Source organism: Cyprinus carpio, chromosome A21, assembly GCF_018340385.1.
Source record: "Cyprinus carpio isolate SPL01 chromosome A21, ASM1834038v1, whole genome shotgun sequence".
In the NCBI taxonomy this organism is placed as follows: domain Eukaryota; kingdom Metazoa; phylum Chordata; class Actinopteri; order Cypriniformes; family Cyprinidae; genus Cyprinus; species Cyprinus carpio.
The window spans coordinates 20,623,052-20,642,886 of NC_056592.1; the positions used below are offsets into that span (position 1 = coordinate 20,623,052).

Consider the following 19,835-nt stretch of genomic DNA (forward strand, 5'->3'; position numbering starts at 1 on the left):
ACACAGATATCTGATGCTGAAATCATCAGCATTGTTCATCGGTCAAACAAATAGCATTACTGGCCAGATTTGTGCAGATAAAGCCACATCTCAAATACTGTATGAGTACCGGACTGAGCTCTGAACTGGCGCTTTATTGGGGCTTAAATGGTCTTATACACACACTTATGTATCAAATTGCACATCTATAAAAAACAGTTGTTATGTCTCAAGTGAACACAGACAGTTGGTAAAGAAAAAGGCATTTCTATCAGTATATTAGATCTGTGCATTTGGTCTTAAAGTGAGAGGAGCCTAATTAACCTGCTGCTTTCGGTGTCATTAATGTTAATCAAACAACAAAAGAGATACAATCTTAAGTGAATCACTTTTGTAACTTTAATAGGAATAGGGTTGCATCACATGCTCACCAATGGATGCTCTGCAGTGAATGGGTGTCGTCAGAATGAGAGTCCAAACAGCTGATAAAAACATAATAATCCACACCACTCCAGTCCATCAGTTAACATCTTGTGCAGCCAAAGGCTGTGTGTTTGTAAGAAACAAATCCGTTAAGACATTTTTAAATTCAGACAGTTGCATCTGGCCCAAATAATCCATAATGTCACTTCCTATGGCAAAAAGGTCCATCCCCTGTTGTCTCTCACATCAAAATCCACTCACATATTTCTTTAGAAGTGTTTCTGATCTGTGCATATTTCTCTCCTGATTCAGACGACATGAACTTTTCCACTCGAGGAAGCATTATTATGGATAGAGGACTCGTATTTTGGACAGAAACAACTGTAAAAAGTTAAAACTCAATGACGGATTTGTTTCTTTTGGCTTCTCCAGATGATAACTGATGGACTGGATTACTTGTGGACTATTGTGATGTTTTTATCAGCTGTTGGGACTCTCATTCTGATGGCACCCATTCACTGCAGAGCATCCATTGATGAGCAAGTGATGCAATGCTACATTTCTCTAAATTTGATGAAGAAACATTTTTGGGTGAACTATTTCTTTTAGAGATCTTCCTCAATACAACTATCATCTACTTGCATTGATGGTGCAATAAGACATGCTTAACAGAAAGGTGGTCTTGAAGAACAATGAAAAAAACCCAAATATCAACCGATAATATTGGCCTTAAAGGGACAGCTCACCCAAAAATGAAAATTCTATCATTTACTCACCCTCATGTTGTTCCAAACCTGTATGAGTTTCTTTCTTGTGTGGAACATAAAAGAACATTCCAAACCTGTATGAGTTTCTTTCTTATGTGGAACATAAAATTGACTTTCATAGTAGGAAAATAAATACTATGGAATAGTCAATGGGATCCACCAACAGTTTGATTACCAGCAATCTTTAAAATATCTTCTATGTTCAACATAAGAAAGCAACTCATACAGGTTTGGAACGACATGAGGGTGAGTAAATGATGACAGAATTTTCATTTTTGGGTGAACTATCCCTTTAAGGATATATCAGTCGACCGCTGCTTTTAATGTTAATGATAATTACACAAATTCCAGATTTGTAAACTGCATTCAGACAGTCTTAAATTAAAGCCTTTGCCTGCTATCAGAAACATGTATGTAGTGTGTCTGACTCTCTGCACCCTCTCCAGGATGTGGGGGATCAATCCTGTCTGTGACACCGGGACAGATGTCCTCAGCCACATGCAGGCTCTTCTCCAGCTGCTCCAGAACTCCTCTCGTCATGTCATCGTCTCTGTGCTGTGATTTCAGCTACAACAAAAAGCTCACAGTCAGATCCACTTTTTGTTTGTGTAACTATATAACTAGACTGACGTTTGGTCAAATGATGATTCTGAACGGCATTTTAATTTCTGTTCAGCTCCCCAAACAGAAGCATGTGAGAAGACTAGCTCCCCTACCTCTGAAAAAAAAACAGGAGCCATGACGGTGGTTAAACTGCTTGACTTCTTCTGCACTTCTTCGTCCTGAAGGGAGGAGATCAAAAACACAAACTTGTTCTCAATAATCAGGTACAGAACTTGAACATTGAGGATCCAAATCATCATTCAGAACTCACCATTCCATTGGGCTGCTTCTTGTCCGGCTTCTTCTTACGGACAGTGGTGAAGGACCCACCACCTCAGGAGACGAGTCATTGTCCCTTACTACTGGGCTCCCCTGTTAGTCACACAGGAAGAATACACTCGCTGTGTATGTGTAGTTTGATCAATTTAAAATACGTATCAGAAAGAAAGAGAAAGACTTTTAACCCTCGGGCCTCCCTCCTTGGTCACTTTGGGCCTATTTGTTTTTTACAGTTTTTCGCTTCATTGAAAAATTGTGGACATAATATGTTAAAGGGTTGAATAATAAAAAGTAACACTTGGTACCTTTGCGGTCAAAAATGACAAACAATGAATGGGAAAAATGAAAAAATAGACTCCAAAAAAAATAAAATAATAATAAATAAAATAGCTCATACAACTGTATACATATTGCATAGTATCATTAAAAAATTATACAAAAAATATTATTATTAAAAACTGTGAAGGTGAACCAAGCGTGAAAAACCACTGTCTAAAATTACTGGAATGATTCCTGAAAAACACTGCAGTTTAATTTAAAACAAAATGCATTTTTTGTTAAAAATAAACAACATAACATGGTGCTGTTTGGCTTGAGATGTAGTCCTTCATTGCACCTCTTGTTGTGGACTGTTGTTTTTAAAAAAAAACTGGTGTTCAGTGATTTTTACCCTAACTGAAGTAGTCTCTCAGAATTCAAAATACAAGTTGAATACTGAACCCGCATGAAGTAGTAGGTGGGGGGAAAACTAGCTTTTTATTTCTGAAGTGTTAATTGCAGAGGGGAACATTTTAGAAGCTAAGAACAGACTTAAATTTCAGTCTGTCATATGGGCTGCACTGACTTGGAAACTTGGTCACTGTATGCTTTCCCTGTATAAAAAGAGCTGCATTGACATTCTTCAACATCCTCCTTTTGTATTCCACAGTAAAATTGATGTGAATTAGCGCTATAATGTTAACTCAAGATGGTTAGGGACAGAACACTTTTTGGAAAGCAGTATGTGTTTTGTTTCCAGAGAAGCAAACTGGTGCAATGGAAAGCTGAAATGTATTCTGATTTGTCAACTCATTTGTTTCCAGAGAAGCAAATGATCATTAGAGAGTAAATGCAGTTGTGTGTTGGGCGCATGCTTACGAGTCCAGAGTCAGAACTCGATTCTCCATCGCTGTGACCCCTCGGCTTTCCAGCGCTTCGCCGGTCAATGAGCTCGGTGAGGTAGGATGTCTCACCTGCTTGGCCATATTTACGATGAATTTGTGCTTCAGGAGTTCCTTTGCTGTTGGCCTCTAAGAAAATTAAAACAGTGACATTTTATTACCTTTTATGACTTTACAATCACATCAGTTAGTGCTGCACCAGTAGTATTGTGGCACTAACTGACAGTATTATACCAACCGAGCTCTGCAGGTGCCATTCACACACAGAATGCAAACCTTACACTTAATGCACTACCATTATAATATATGTTTTCCACCCTAAATTTACCTCCATGGGCATTTTACCTAAATAGAAGCATTCAGTCTTTCCCTATTTAAAGTATACATGATGTTTTATGACAGATTCTTGCATTAAATCAAATTCAGACAGAATTATACACTATAGGTTGTTACCAACTGAATGAAATCAGTATTAACAAAATTGATTTAGATGTATGTACAGTATATAGCAATTACAATTGTATAAATAATGCTATTTTTTAAAATGCAATGATACATTCGGGAATGAAACAAGTGAATGTCTTAAAGAATAATTAATTGAATCGTTGATCCAACACTGCATGTTGATCAGAGATGCATAACGGTTCAGTTGTGGCTTTGTCTGGAACCATTTTCATTGGCGACAGAGAAAAAATACACACTTTTGTGACAACTCCAGTATAAGTGAAACACACATATATGAGAAAGGAATTCCTGCAAACTGTGCTTACAAATCCAGGGTCTTTGTTGAGACAGGAGTCCACAAAACTCTTTGAAAGTCTTGGAGAAGTCTCCGTTGAGGGTGGGTGGTGTGTTCTTGGGGATGTGGAAGAGCACTCTCATGGGGTGCATGTCTGAGTTTTGGGGGCTCGCCTTGGCCAACTCAATGGCAGTGATCCCAAGAGACCAAATATCAGCCTGAGAGCAAAACAAACAACTTTACACATTTGGAGCTTGCCATGATACAATTATTTTGAGAATAAACCCCCCCAAAAAAAGAGCAAGACATTCGTTTAGTTTTGCGATGCACCAAAATTTCAGCAACCTAAATTTTCGGCTAAAACAGCAATTTTCAGTTTCAACTGAAATAGTTTTGAAGGGCCAAAAACAGCAATACTGTAGCAGGCAGAGCAAACACTGTTCACGACGGGCATAATAACGGAAAAAAATCATAAAAATGCTGAATTGGGGGTTTATATGAATGTATCTCTGTTTGAGAGACGGGTCTTTATGCTCATCAGCATGGTTTTGAACATCACATTTCACCGGTTCAGATTCAGAATTTTTTATTAATATTCATAAAGCTGGATGCTGCATTTTACAACTCTACAGAACGTGTGCTTACACTGTCAGGGTTCAGAGAAGTATGAAAGACATCGTCAGAATTCTCCATCTGCCATCAGTGGTTCAACCGTATGAAGCGATAAGAATACTTTTTGTAGACGAAAAAAACAAAAATAACGACTTTATTCGACAACTTGTCTCCTCTGTGTCTCTCCAAATCAGCGTAGTGTCATTTTGGAGCATATGAGCTGAATGCAGGCAGCGTATGCTCTTCTGTGTCAGCCGCGCCACAAGGATACATTTTTTTATAATTATATTTATGCTTTGATTTGAACGAAAACAGTGCATCTGTGCAGCGCAGCTGACAAAGAAGAGCGTACGCTGCCTGCATTCAGCTCATATGCTCAAAAATGGTGCTTCGGTGATTTGGAGAGACAGAGGAGACGAATTGTTGTATAAAGTGGTTATTTTTTTTTGTTTTTTTTTTTGCATACAAAAAGTATTCTTGACGCTTCATAATGTTACGGTTGAATCACTGATGGCAGATGGAGTATTCTGACGATGTCTTTCATACTTTCCTCGACCCTGACACTGTTATTTATTTGGCAGTCTATGAGACAGTCACAGGCCTCCCGGTTTTCATCCAAAATATCTTAAATTGTGTTCCGAAGACGAACAAAGCTGTTACGGGTTTGGAACGACATGAGGGTAAGTGATTAAAGACAACATTTTTCATTTTGGGGTGGAGTATCCCTTTAAGTACTCTTTGGAGGATTAGGATTGCTAGATGAGGGCTTAATGAACAAATTTTTGTGAAAACCTCAAATTTAACCAAAAGTTACATTTTTTATTTTTTTTTGCCTGTAACTCAAAATTAGCCTGTGCACATTCCCACTCATTTTTCCAGCATGGGTCAAATATTTTTAAAATCATTTAATCCATCCCATATCTAAACCTAACAACTAACTTACTAATTATTAATAAGCAGCAAATTAGGAGTTTGCGGCAGAAGTTGTAGTTAATAGTGAAAACAGGTTCCCAAACTAAAGTGTGACTGATGTGTTTATATACAGAGATACATATGTGTTTACACGTAACAGTTTAGTCTTCAATATCTGCAGCATGTTCATGCTGTTTTCTATTAAATTAACAGTTTGCATTACAACAAAGTCGAGCTTGAGCCTGCTCTACAAAAAAGAAAACAACAGTGTGTGATTCTGAAAACATTTCCGTTCACAGTGCTGAGATGACGGGGTGTGAGTGGATTCAGAGGGACGTACCTTCGAGTCGTAGGCAGACTGCTGGATGACCTCCGGGGCCATCCAGAAGGGTGTACCTACAAACGTCTCTCTTTTGATCTGCGTGTCTGTCAGCTGTCCCGCCACACCGAAGTCTGCCAGCTTCACCTCACCAGACTCAGACAACAACACATTGGCAGCTGTAACCGTGTGAAAATAAGAGACAATGGAGATCAACAAACCACGGCAGCTTTAATTTTACTCAGTCAAAAACTGATGAATTTCCATTTTACAATGTATTAAATGTTTTCATAAATAGGAACAGGAAAACATTAAAGAGACCATGTGGGGAGTCATGCAGTCAAAGGGATTTCTTCAACATCTTTGCATCATGTTGTTTTGGGCTCCTTTTGATTGCGATCATCCGCAATACATCAACACATGCCTTTTACATATTCTGTAAAAGTCTTTTTTCACCACATTCGCATGGCCATGGTTCTCTGATGTCGGTCACATCTTAGAACTAATCTTTTTTTTATTAAGTCTTTTTTTTTGCTTGTTATTATTTTAAAATTATTTAGAGCTGAATGTCTTGGGCATAAAATTATATTGTGATTATTTTTTTTATATGTGACCCTGGAGCACAAAAGCATTCATAAGTCGCTGGGGTATATTTGTAGCAATAGCTAAAAATACATTGTATGAGTCAAAATTATTGATTGTTCTTTTATGCCAAAAATCATTAGGATATTAAGTAAAGATCATGTTCCATGAAGATATTTTGTAAATTTCCTACTGTAAATATATCAAATATTTAATTTTTGATTAGTAATATACATTGCTAAGAACTTCATTTGGACAACTTTAAAGTTGATTTCTCAATATTTAGATTTTTTTGCACCCTTAGATTTCAGATTTTCAAATAGTTGTATTTCAGGCAAATATTGTCCGATCATAACAAACCATACATCAATGAAAAGATTATTTATTCAGATTTCAGATGATGTATAAATCTCAATTTCAAAAAATTGACCCTTATGACTGGTTTTGTGGTCCATGGTCACATATATTGCAATTGCGATTTGAATTGCAATATTACTTCATTTCAAAGAGCTCTCTTTACATTACAAAGAAATCGCTGATGAGCTAAAAACAATGGCAAACATGTAAGCTGGAGTTCAGTGATCTCTATTAAGATATTCAGATCAAAAAGGAAGTATAAATAAATCTGAGCAAGCCATGCAAACCATGAATTGATTTTCTCTTGTTTGTGTTTATGTGAAAGTGCAATAATTCTGATGAAATGTAATGTAAAAGACAATTGTGTTTAATAATCATGAATATTTTTTTTGAGCGAAATAATCGTGATTGGCCGATTTATCATTATCTTGCAGCCCTACTTTTAAGGGTTAAGGATCTATTAACAATACACGTTACAATAAAATATACACCGCTTTTCAAAAGTTTAAGATCAGTAAGATGCGTGTATATATATAAATATATGTTTTTTTAAAGAAGATTCGTATGCTCATCAAGGCTGCATTTATTTTATCAAAATTACTGAAAAACAGTAATATTGTGAAATTATTATAAATGGTTTTAATATACAAAGCTGAATTTTTCAGCATCATTACTCCAGTCTTCAGCATCACATGATCCTTCAAAAAATCATTCTGTGCTGATTTATTAGCAACGTTGGAAACAGCTGTGATGCTTAATATTTTTTTTGGAACCTGTGGCTACTTTTTCAGGGGTTTTCAAGTAGAAACAATATACACTACTGTTCAAAAACATTAAAAATGACAAGTTTAGGGTTGAGCCCCACCCCTTTCAAATAAATAAATATTAAGAACACAAACTATTGAAGACAACACCAATCAGTGCAGCTATCTGCAGACCAACCAGCTGGAATCCACCTCACCCTGCCTGCGTATAGTTCAAACAAGTGGGAAACAAACGGCAGTGGAAAAACAAAGAAGTCACACCCACTCAACCAAGCAGACACAAATATTCCTCTGCGTACACACCTTTTATGTCCCTGTGGATTTTCTTCTCACAGTGCACGGTAGTCCAAACCTTTCAAAAATCTCCTTCAGCATGGTGGCTATCTGGTATTCGTCAAAGGGTCCGGCTCTCAGCTGCACACATAAACACAAAACAGGTTGAAGGTCTAGGGCACACGCGATCGGGCCGCTTTTCTGTAGCTGTGGAGGCTCACAGATAAAGGTCAAAGGACTTACCAGGTCCAGAGCTGAACCTCCGCCCAGATACTCCATTATGATCCCATAGTAGTTTACTACCCTAAAGGAAAAAACAAGACATTTAGATATAAACTCAGAGGTAGGAAAGCACTGAAAAATATCAATTGTGACAATTGTGTATAGTTATGACGCACCGAGTGAGTCTGATTCAAAAGTGAGTTTGAGACGGTTTTCATAATTTTTTTGTCTGACTTGTTGTTGAAACAGGAAACAACTGGCTAGCATGATACTTGATGAATAATCACATTTTTATGAGACAAGTAACTATAATGGGGGATTATGACACGTCAGAGGAGTGAATGAGAGTCCACCAGCAAAACAATTAACCTCTTAGCAGTTAACACAGAGTTTGTGCTTTTGTTATTCTTTATTAATTTGTCCTTCTGCTTTCAAACTTTTTCTTTATTATAATATATAATTGAAAACTTTCTCATGCCTTTATTTTTTGTTTACAGCTTTCAATTTGGATGAGACCACTAGCCAAGATATGTTTTTCCCCCCAATACATACATAAGAAAACAGCTTTTTTATTCATTTAATTAAACTAAGAAATAATAAACCTATCAAAATAATTAATTATTAGTAGCAGGTCTACGTAAGTTTTTGTCAAGCGAGTAAAGGATGAAAAATTCCACAGTAAACAGTCAACATGTACATTATAAAGTTATAAATATTGTAATTTTGTGTTTGGATTTATATAGTGTAGTATAATGTATTTTTGTTTTTTTGTTGTGTGATTATTTTATTATTCTCATATAGGATGCAGTCTGGTTGAGGTAATTAAAAAAGCAATTCAATTACAGGCAATGCTCTATGATTGGATTATTTGAAACAATCACATTCCATTTAAATGTCCCTTTTTTAAAAACACAGATACATTATTAATAATCAAGCAGTGTTATTTTTTGTCATATTACTGGGAAACAGTATGTCTTAAATTAGTTGCTCATCATGGCTATAAAAAGAAGAACTTGAAGTGCAAGATGTACAGTGTCATACACATAACATTATCGTGGGAACTCTGTTATACAACGCTGTGAGTTTGTCTGTGTTTTGTGTTAAGTTTAGTCTGTGTTTTAGCACATTGTTATGGAAAGAGTGCAACCATAAGAGGAGTTACAACATTCTGTCTAGCACATAATTTAGTTGGTTAGTGCTAATTAACCCACAGGTGCTTTAGTTTACTCACTTGCACAGCTCTTTGAAAGGATAAAAATGCCCATCCCAATATGGTTCTTACATGCACTTTGTTTTGCTTAATTAAGGTTGTGCTCATTTAAACCTGCACTAGGTTGGTTTTATCTCTCATGGTTGCAATATGCATTGCTAACTTTAATGTTCCCAGTGAATTTTAACAGTACTTACTTTACAGGACACAAAATATATCATTACTACCAGTAATTTAATTTCCAGTAACGGATGGTAGAAAGTTCAGCAATGAATGGTATGTGACTTATGACAGAATATAGTCCCACAACTGATTTTTTTTTTTTTTTTTTTTTTTTTACGTGTCTCGTCTTTGGTAACCACAATTCAAAAGTCTTTGGTGCCATCTAGTGGAAATAAAAGACACAGAAAACTTCAATGAACATCTGAAAAGCAGCGTGCACATTTCTGGTTAAAAATGAAAGGCTATCCAACTGACACTTAAAACGGGATGCATCGCCATTCAAATCAGCAGCAAGAGTCAAAGCTAGTCCATAGTTTAGTTAACGTTGGCATCCTCTTAACTGTGCTGTATTGACTTGCTTTGCAATATGATAGGCCATTATTTTTGATGCTTACAGTCGAAAATATATATATATATATATATATTATATATCTATATATATATATATATATATATATAGATTATATATATATATTTTTTTTTTGCTCTTTTTTAATATATTTTCCTTGCACATAATGGGATTTTTTTTTATAAACGTGCCAAGTGCAAATTTAACAATACTGAAGATGGCTTAGCAACATAGACAGTATAAAAAACACACTCTAAGGGGCTCGTTAAACTCATATTTTTCAGAGTGTCTTGTGTTCTGTTTAAGTGGTAGCATCACATGGATGGGACTACACATATGGAAATCATATGCATATAAGGTATTGCATACTGAAACTTGGCATTGCAAGTGCAATGTGAAACAAGTGAAACAGGATGGTGGGGGGGCTGTGCACAATGGATGCACAATTTTTAACTGGCTGGCATGGCAGGTTCCCACGTTTATAAAGGTAATTGCGCGCAGGTTCCAACGTACATTATAAATCTGAAAAATGTGGATGCTAAAAAAAATCTAAATCTACTTCATGTCCATACGCACACCTTTAATATGAAATCTGCACATTTTATACACAAGGCCCCTGTTCTTTTTTTAACCTTATACTTCACCATGGTGCAGACATTTCATCATTTGTTGGAACAAACACTGACCATCAATGCACACAAAAGTGGGCCAGACAAAATCTATGAGAGTACATTCTGTCTGGCAGCCTTCCAGAAATACAGGTATTGTGACATAGCACAAAGGGTTTGGCCATGAGTCACCAGTGGCATCAAATCTTTACAAACTGCTTCCGAACCTCCCCATTAAAATATATCCTCAGCCAACTTTTGTATTCATTTTCATCCAAAGGCAACCATGCGTACTGCACATGTGCTAGTGTTAAACACAATGCACAGCACTATGGTGCTATGGTAATATTACGCTACTCATGCCTCAAAAAACCTGGGGCTGGGAACAGAGAACCGGTGCTTATCTAGAACAATTCCAAAATGTGTGAAATTCTTAAATGAAGACGGTTCTTGTGCGACATCTGGACAAAGTGCTGAGAGCGTATCCTTCAATGGGTTTATGGACTAGTGTCTGTGAAAATGAAGGCGCAAAAAGACTGCTATTTGAATTAAGTCCACATGTTCTACATGTCTCTGTGAATGTCTGGTGTACTACACCTACTGAAGATTTCATTCTCTTTTTTTTATTTAAAAATATTAAAGAAAAATTATACACAATACTTAAATAATGCTTTTTGGTTATGGTTATTTCTGTCAAATGATTTTAATAGAACGGTAATATCAACAAACTCGCATATAGCACCACAAACTCCGGTCCTAGGAGGGCCGGTGTCCTGTAGTTGTTCCAACCCTAATTAAAACAGTGAAACCAGCTAATGATATACTTTCATCAGGCATGTGTTAAGGCAAGTTTGGAGCTAAACTTTTCTCCCCTCCAGACCGAGTTGTGTTGTCTGTATTTAAAAAAGTATGGATTCATGGATATTTTAACAATAATTTTCTTCCCTTTTCTGTGTGTCATGGATGTGGTTTGTTTTCTGGATTACTGATTTCATACAAATCTAAAATAAAAACTAGTGGTAATCAAATTAATTCATAAAACTTTAACCATTTGATAAATCTTTTAAAGTGTATGAAAATATAACAAATTTACAACAAAATCACTTTTATATTATTTATAAACTTGCTATAATCGAGGTTTACTATATACTTAAAAAATGAAGGAAAAATTGTGTGATTTCTTAATGTTTTTTAAATTGCATTATTATTATGACATTATATTTCTGTCATTTTTCAAGTTAAACTGAACTTTTATTTTGGCAGGCTGTCATGATATAATACACGACTGCATCTATAAATGGTTTTTGCAGTAGTGCAGAACTCTGTGAGCTTGCGCTGAACTGAACTGATTATGAAAGCAGGTGCATACGACCCATTCACAATTTAAATAAGAGTTTTTTTATGCTGCACACTGCAAAAGTTTCAGGAGTGACATCCGTATTTAAATGTTGAACTGAATCTAAAACTGCAATGACTGAAATAACAATCATCAAAACAACAGACAAGAAATTTTTTTTTTTTTTAAATTATTATTATCATCATTTAATAATTAACTTAACTCATTAAAAAGATAGAGTTCCAGTAGGTTTTGCAATACCGAGAACTGAATTTTACTGGTATTGGCATCCACTGCTGAAATTTTGCTACAGCTAATGTGTGAAACAGCCAATGTCAATCCATACCTTTAGGTAAGAGCCATAGTATTTGGTGACATGAGGACTATCGCACTGGCTGAGTACGGTGATCTCCTGTTGGATGTCTTCGATCTCATCTTCTGCTTCCTCAAGATCGATGGTCTTGATGGCCACTACGTTCTGAGTGCGGCGGTCGATGCCTTTGAACACCTCACCGAACGAGCCCTTCCCGATACGCTCTAGTTTAGTGAACAACTCTTCAGGGTCTGTTCGGCTGTTCTGGAATACAAAAGTTACACAGAGTTAGAGTTGACTAGATTGGATAGTTTACTAGTTAACAATATATCTCAGCTGAATTTGCTGTAATAATATATATCTGGAATGTAAGTTTATTGTATAAAATCTCTCATATTCAATACTCTGTAGTTAAAAAAAATTTCATAAAAGACCTCTCGCTTTCTTTCTTTAAACCATGTGTTTCAGTGCACCAAAAACATATGTAGTTGCTTGATTATATTCCTCCAGTTGTATAAAAGGTTCAATGGAACAATGAAGATCGAAGACAAGCAGTTCATTAGTGTTTATAACAGAGAGAATACCAATGCCACATCGGGTTAATCAATAATATTCCAAGAAACCTTTGGGAGAGGAGCTATACGAATCAATATATGCAGCTGTTTAACTGATATCGGTTACCTATTGCAGATACAGTCATTTCATTGCGTGCAATACTGATTAAAACATACAGTAAGAGGCACAAAAGCTGTTTTACAGTTAGTCTTTTAAAATATTTAAAGTTTTGTTGTTGAGTTTAGTCTTTTTATTGTAGTTGATTTTTTTGTGATGTTTAGAGTTGAAATCAAAATATGGTTATTTACAGGAGTTGGGGAGGGATTGATTCTCCAATGCATCACGATTCTCTCTTTAATGATTCAGAGCTGTTTTTCTGCATGTGTGCAAAGGCACTTTCAAGAAACAGGGCTTGAAATGCCAAACTTGTGATGAAAAACTTATCACACTCATCTAAAAAACAACTTAATTTTTCATTCAGAAATTATGGCAAACGTTTAGATTAAAAATAGACAAAATAGTTATTTTAAAGATGCATTCAGTTGTTTGGTGTTAACTTAGGATGATTTTAGATTTAAAATAGACAAAATAGTTATTTTAAAGATGCATTCAGTTGTTTGGTGTTAACTTAGGATTTTGCATGGACCCATAAGTGCACACACACAGAGCAGTGTGAGCAGCAGTCATCTGCATGGTGTGCACTTAGGGCACCTAAGTCGTGAGATGGAGAGAGACCTAGAACCTTTCTTTTAGTTTTATATAAAAATTGTTTTAACCGTTGTGCATACTTAGGGACTTTTTTTAATGCAAACAGCATACATTGTCAAAACAGTGTTTTTTTTTTTTTTTTTTTTTGGAATTTAAATATTTTATTAATTTCATAAAAAAAAAAAAAAAAAAAAAAAAAAAAAAAAAAGAATTGCACTCGGGACCTTAAGAACAAAAATGTCCACAACGACACCCATTAAAATATTTTTAGTGCCATTTAAGAATAAAAGAATGCATTATTGTTTATGAGCCTTCAAATTTTTACCATTTTTAAATGTCACCCATGGAGCAAATGTTTTGTGATTCTGCTGAAAAAAAGGCCAACTGAATTGAAATTATGTGATTATAATAGTGTGGTTGTACTGGTATGGATATCAACGTGTGTTTTGTACATATGTGCTTAGAAATTTGTATGTGTATGTGTGAATGATAGGTTCAAAAATCTGACACTGCACAAAAATAATAATGCATAAGAATTAATGTTGTTAAATCAGTCATTGGATACACTTACTATCATGTTTTACCAGCAGAGACAAGAAGAAACACCTGTAGCCATAAGACAAAGAAAACAAGCGCCAACAATTGTGTGGCCAACACAAGGTGGAAAGATCTTAATGCACCTTTTTTAAATATTTACTTGTGTATAAAGCTGAATTTAGGTTTGAAAGACCTTTAATATCCAGTATCATTATCGATTCAACTGCACTGATGCTATCAGATGAGAACAAAACTTGAGCTGAATAATGAATAACTCTGCAACAGTGACAGTCATCCTTGAACTGAATCAATACTGAGTGGACTTGAGCTAAATAATGGCACAATTGTCTTCTGTGAAACAGCTCTACAGCTAAAATTGAAGTTGTTTAATAACTGATGTAGTTTTATCTGTTTATCGGTATGAAGTTGCTTTGAAACAATCTGTATTGTATAAAGCACAATATAAATAAACGTGACTTGACATTTAATGATCAAGACTACTTAGAAATGATCAAATTTGTGATATAGTAGGTCTGTCAATACTTTGGAAATTGACATAAGGACTCATGTTTTCAGTAGTTTTTTTTAAAGCAAGTTTTCACAAAAATTTGCATATTGTGATATTGTTTGCAACTAAATATTAAAGAATAGAAAAACATGGCTTTTGCTTATATCTCCCACCCCAAATACTGCATTTACCCCATGTTTGATCATTGTCGGTTAACCTTTTTAACTGGTTAATTGGCCAAAATTTGCACCCCCTAATTGCTGTCAACCAAAACTCTAAGAACACCATGATACATTTTTGCTTGCTTTGCAAATTCAGATAATGGGCAGTGACAGGTTTTATGGGGAAATATATTTCACTTAGACATTGAACTTGGCTCGTATTGCTAGATTTCACTTCCAATTAGACTGGACTGAAAAAGCAGTAGAGTATCTGGTCTTTGGGCATCTCCGAAGTGTTTAAGATCCGGTGGAGCAGCAGTGATGAGCTATATCCTGCTCCAAAGTCTGCGTCCTTCTGATAAACCTCTGTGCACAGACCGGTACATTAATGACTAGTGCTATCCGCATGTTAACAAGCTCCCACAGGATTTATCAGCTGGATGCATTTCCTCCACTATACAAACACATGAACTGGCAACAAAGAGGTACACCTCAGGGGCTGGAGAAATGCATTTGGGAAAACGTACCAAGTGCACGTGAGCACAAGCTACATGACACAACAAGCTTTCATCATGTTCCTCCAGACTTCTCCCCTTTCGCTGTTCCTGACTCAGGTGCTAACCACGGTAAGCCAGCGCTCGAAACACTTCCTTGCAGGCCACACCCAGACACTATGCCTGAGACCGACACTCCTTCATGCTTCTATGAATGGACAATTGCATCGCCTATTTAGAAGGACGAGACTGCACTTTAAACCCGACAGACAGACTCACAAAATAAACATTAGAAAGGCGTCACAAGTATTACATTAATGAGCAAAGTTACCCACCTCTGTTACCCATCTGCTGTGCGTAATGATTAACAATACAACCCAGTTGTCATAGCAGAGAAGTCAACATACGTCTGTGTGTGTGTGTGTGTGTGTGTGTGTGTGTTATTCCAGGAAGGAGCACATGCTTAGTTATGTTGGTCTGGATCAGTGACCTTTCTGACCTCCGTCTGCGATCAAAAAAAGGAATATCGGTGAAGTTCTAATGCGCTGCCAAACCAAACACAGGTTCTGACTCCAAGCGTCTTTTAAATGTGAAGTTGAGCAGCCACAACACGGAACCACATTCACACTTCCTGTGCTGCAAGGAAGGCTGTCACACAAAATAGCTTAAAACACAAGGATTACACCACTATCCCAGATCACGGCCAGCAAAAGCAGTCTCGTGCTTTTATAAAGAGAGATAGGAACAAGAGTGATCACTAGCCCACCTTTAGGGAGCAGATGCCAACTTATACACAAATATCATCATTAGATCAGACCAGGAGCATAGAGATATCCAAATATAGACTGATCTGGACCACAAATCAGCTCACAGTGACTAAGCCAAGCCATCCATCCATCATTATATATATATATATATATATATACACATATATATATATATAATATATATATATATATATATAATCATTATATATATATATATATATATATACACACACATAAAAAACCACTTAGAATCAATTAATATGCTCCTTAATGTCCTTATTCCAAATGTACCAGAAAAACTACTCAGGAAAATAATTACATAAGATGCATGTTGTTAATTGGTATTACTCATTTCTTTAACATATAATGATCCCATAATTAATATAAAAAACAATGCTATTAAACATGAGTCAACAATTCCTTTTACTATTTTTCATTTAGTAGTAACTAGAGCACGACTGATATGGGTTTTTTGAGGGTCGATACCGATATTAGGTAATAAAAAACGGCCGATATCGATATATCACCCGATATTCTTTATGTGTATACAGTACTTTCCCATTCATGTGTCCAAACTTTTGTCTGGTACTAAATATAGAATGCAGTATATACATAAACAGAATATATATACACATAAACAGTTTTTGCAAAGATCACTCAAATGTGGTGATGAAACACTTATAAAGACATGACAAAGATATGTAATGGAGGCAAGGTATTTCACAATTTAACAATACACTTTATTATCCAAAAAGAGTCTGATTTCAGTGCACTGCACACCAAAGCTGAAGTTTATTTTAAAGTCAACTTTATTCCGTTGAAGTTTATTTCACTTTAAGAGTGCTACGCCACTCTTACGCAGAGACGAAACTTATTAGAGAAGTGTGACATAATATAGGCTACATCTGTAAATAAATGCTATTCAAATTCATGTCTCGCGCACTTTATTGTCCTTTGAATGTAACATGTTCGTTCCCTTCGAACTGGAATCATGGCGGAATATCCTGTGATGTCCACTTCGCAGGGCACTTACGTTCCAATAGAACAAACCCCTGAAGTGATAAGAGAAACATACAAAATGTGCAGAGCAGTGGGTCGCGAGGAACAGGATTTAGAACCACTGCTTAAATAGCATTGCGTCTCACCAACGTAACGCTAACTCGCCATTCAACAGACTCAAGCCACAAACTAGTTAGCAACTTACAAGGCACCGCTTGAAAGCTTCTGCCTGAACAAGAGACCTCTTTACTGAAGTGAAAGGGTTGTGTCACTATCTCGCAAACGCAGCGGCAGATCTCCACCGAATTCATTATGGAATTATAGCCATTCAAATTTACAATGGAATTCCATACATTTAAGCTTTAAAGCGTTTCATCCAGATCTCCAGTAGCAAACAATAGACAAACTATGTAATAACACGATTTACAAGCATTATATCTGCGTTTTATGTTTATGTAAAAAAAAAAATTCATATTGGTGACATATCAGAGGCACATACGCCAATACCGATATATCTGCAACAGGCTCATATCGGCCGATAAAATCGTCAAAACAATATATCGTTCGGGCTCTAGTAGTAACTACAGTAGGACCTGTGTTGTTTTATTTAGCAATTCTCTCACAATGTCAGAATGACATTAGATTTCATGTGCTCACATTCAGATGTCCAGTATACTGTAAACACCATATTAATATTAAAAACAAAATGAATGTCTGTTTTGTATTATTTAACATGGATAAACTGACTTTTTTCATATACAAGCATTGTTTAAAAAGTTTCCCATCTCAGCTTGACTTGACAACAGTTTATAACAACATTCGTCATCTAACAGAACAGAATTAACTTGAATAGATACAAATATGTCATAACAAAAAGAGTAACTAAATTACTATAATATTGCGTAGGTATCAGATGAAAATGCCGCGGTACTTTGACATTCACCATGGTACTAGATAATTACCACATTCATGTACAATGGCACTTCAAGGAATTGAAAAGAATACAGTGGTGCATGCACAAAAACATCGCTTTTCTTTGGTATAAATAAAACTAAATTATTGTTAGCGTTTATATTAGGATTTATTAAAAACACAAAGTGTTGAAGATCAGACAGAAGCGAATGTACAGATGCAATATCCTCCTGGGACCCAGCCAGACTTTGGTCCTCTGTAGGGGACATTATTATATTTTAGTGAATTTCTCTGAGACCCTTCACGCCACAGTGTTAAGTCTGGACGGATTCAGGGCTTTTCAGAGATATCAATATGTTTGGAGGTTTGATCATAAACACTCCCTCTCTCTGGTCTTTAAATATAACCGATATTGACTGAATGATCAAATTTAGCACTCTTATAAGATAATGTTTTTTAATTATTTAAATCTGGCTAATTTTCTAATTGTTTGTCGTAAATAAACATCTCAGAAAAAAAATGTCATGGGGTTTCAAATCGGAATATGACTTTTTATTACGAAACGGCATAATTTTCATACGTGTCTTCTGTAGAGGACAAACGGCATGTTAATCAGGCATTTTGGGGAAACGCAACAAAAAAAATTATAGATCAATGTTCCTATGAAATATGAGACATTCTTAATGAAAATGCTGTCAAATTATTATACTCCCTTTTTCATTATGGTTTGCCTTAAGAACACATTAATATGCAAATTAGATGCAATGTATAGTTTAGAAACACTACCAATTTAAGGACATTTCACGCACATATTGCAAAAAGTAAATAGTATATGAAATTATTCTGTTTTATCTTTCATTACATAGCTGAGAATATTTTTTGTAAGAAGTTTGGTTTAAAATAGCATGAAACCTAAAAACTGATTAGTGAATGAGAAAATAAAACATTGTTTTTGCCTATAAAACCTTTTCATGTTTATTTTATTTTATTAATAACTTAAATAGTCCTGGCGTCCTCCACAAAGAATACAGAATAAAATATTAATATTTTTTTCCTCCTCCATTTGTTTATTATGCTCCAACCAATGCAATGACGTAAAAAAACAACAACAAAATTCACAAAACTTTTTTTTGTGGTTCTCAGGAGGATATGTTTGATCTGAGTGTCTAGTGCTGAATGCGTGTTAGTCTATGATGAAGATGAAGATGATGGCCTGGCGTTACCTTTCCACACAAACTCACCTGCATTCCAGGAACTTGAACAGCTACCGGCGACTGAGCCATCTCCACCCGTCCACGGACAAACTACACAACGAATAAACTCTCGGAGAGATCCTTAAAGAGTTCCTTTTCTCACACTACTTTGAATTAAATTGTATAAATGACTGTATTTACACTATATCCACACTGTTCGCGAAGTTCGCGGCGCCAAACTCTCTGAGCTAGCTGCGCTCTGCTAGCTTTAAAGTCGACAGTCGGTAAGCATAATTCCTTCGTAAAGTGGACTTTTTGTAATTTATATGAGATCCAGACGGTCGTCGGCAGCTTGTTACTCGCTTTTGGTGAGAGTTCGCGCAGTTTGTTCTTCAGGAGATCCTCTTTGACACCATGACTCGCGCTGCGCTCGCAAAGTTGTTTTGTGCCGTTGGGTGGAGTCGCGCGCAGACGCTTGCGTCACTGACGCAGGGAGCTTCACCACGCGCACGCACGCACACACACACACACTTCTCCATCTTACTGCTTTCATATTTATTTATATGCAGAGCTGGGTAGATTACTTACAAATTGTAGTCCGTTACTGATTACAGATTACATGATGAAAACTATAGTTAGTACCGTAATCCGTTACACTACATTTTAGGTAATGTAATCGGACTACTTGTAGATTACTTTTGATCTAACTTGTTTGTCACATTGATTTAAATGGGACGACTTTGTACCATATTGATATAAAAATGCAAAGAAAAAGAAAATTTGTTATTTACAACATGAAGTACATTAAACGTTATATTAGTATTACATTATAAAGGTTTCCCAAACTGGGGGTTCGTGATTTTAATGAAAAGCAAATAATTAATTAAGTAATAAAAATGTAAAACCAAGATAAATCTTTTTAAAATAACATAAATCAAAATAAAACACTTACTAAAAAAAAATTAAGTATTT

General features: G+C 35.7%; 1 pseudogene; it reads right to left on the reverse strand.

The window, feature by feature from the left end:
* Positions 1–1,390: 1,390 nt before the first annotated feature.
* On the reverse strand, positions 1,391–19,397 carry LOC122134422 (annotated as a pseudogene).
* Between the last annotated feature and the right edge of the window lie 438 nt (positions 19,398–19,835).